Here is a 1,505-nt window from a genome sequence, read left to right as displayed (position 1 = left end):
GAAAGAAGCTTGTAATCATGTTTCATCGGCTGAGCAATGAGAAACCATTAATGGGGTTCATTCTAGGATGACTCTGATTGCGCTGTGGAGAATGGGTCAGAGAAGCATTAAGAAGGGAGTCAGCAAGACCTTCTAGGAGGCTGTTCACAAAGACATAATGGTGGGGGCGCCTGGGTGGCTCAGTGGATTGAGCCGCTGCCTTCGGCTCGGGTCATGATCTCAGGGTCCTGAGATCGAGCCCCGCGTCGGGCTCTCTGCTCCACAGGGAGCCTGCTTCCTCCTCTCTCTCTGCCTGCCTCTCTGCCTACTTGTGATCTCTCTCTGTCAAATAAATAAAATAAAATCTTTAAAAAAAAAAAAAAGACATAATGGTGGATTGGACTGGGGTGGTCCAGAGAAGCGGACACTGGAAGCTTATTCTTGGGAGGTAAAATTTATACAACTTCATGAGAAATTGCAGGGGTAGGTGGGGGTGGAGAAAGCCAGGATATGAGGAGGCCTCTAGGATGCCAGCCTGGGCGATCAGGTAGAGGAGAGTAACATTCACGGAAGGTCAGGTGTGATACACCTGTCATGACACCTCATCTGCCCCCAGCAGCTGATACCGATCACCCATTTCTCTGCTCATTTGGTGTTTCATTTCTCTTCCAGCTGGAATACAAGTAAACTGTAGGAGTCTATGGAATACAGAGACTGTCGGAGCCATACAGGATCTCACAGATTAGCAACAATGTCATTTTTTAAAAAAGATTTTATTTATCTACTTATTTGTGAGAGACACAGAGTGAGGGGGTGGGGGTGGGTGGGGAGGAGCAGAGGGAGAGGGACAAGCAGACTCCATGCTGAGCACGGAGCCCAGTGCAGGGCTTGATCCCACAACCCTGAGATCATGACCTGAGCTGACGCCAAAACACTCAACCGACTGAGCCCCCCACAGGACCCAGCAACAGCCTTGTTTTATATAAGCTTGAAGAATCACAGAATTCATCAGGCTTCTGTGGTCCTCCTATACACATAAAACATATCGAGTCCCTATGCTGTGTAACTCTAGGAAATATAGTGAATATCCAAGTATCTCTAGTTATTTCTAGGAGGATGTTTACATGGCCTCTTGTCATCTAGAACCACCAGTGCTCCATCCTTTCCTTAATCCCCCCTGACTACCTCTTCCTTGGCTCCCTTTCATGTTCTGGCTCCCTCTGAATCCCTTCACTCTAAGTTGGCTATAAAGCTCCAGACATTTATTTCTAGGACCTATGAACCCAGCACTGTTGTCTGTAACTTGCTTTATGTGAAAGTAGGATTACTAAGTCAATTACGGACTTTAGACTCAGATATCAGACTGTCCCTTATTCCTTGGCCCAGCCAGCTGCCATACTTCTAGGCATGCTCTCATTTACAACAGGTGTCTTCACCTGGCTCTTCTCCTCCCTATCTTCTAGGACCCCAATCCCTCGTCTCCAGTCCCATTCTTAAATCAAGGATCATCCAAAGAAGTCCTCTAA

This window comes from Meles meles, chromosome 7 (genome assembly GCF_922984935.1).
Source record: "Meles meles chromosome 7, mMelMel3.1 paternal haplotype, whole genome shotgun sequence".
In the NCBI taxonomy this organism is placed as follows: domain Eukaryota; kingdom Metazoa; phylum Chordata; class Mammalia; order Carnivora; family Mustelidae; genus Meles; species Meles meles.
Note: the sequence above shows the minus strand (reverse complement) of the source record.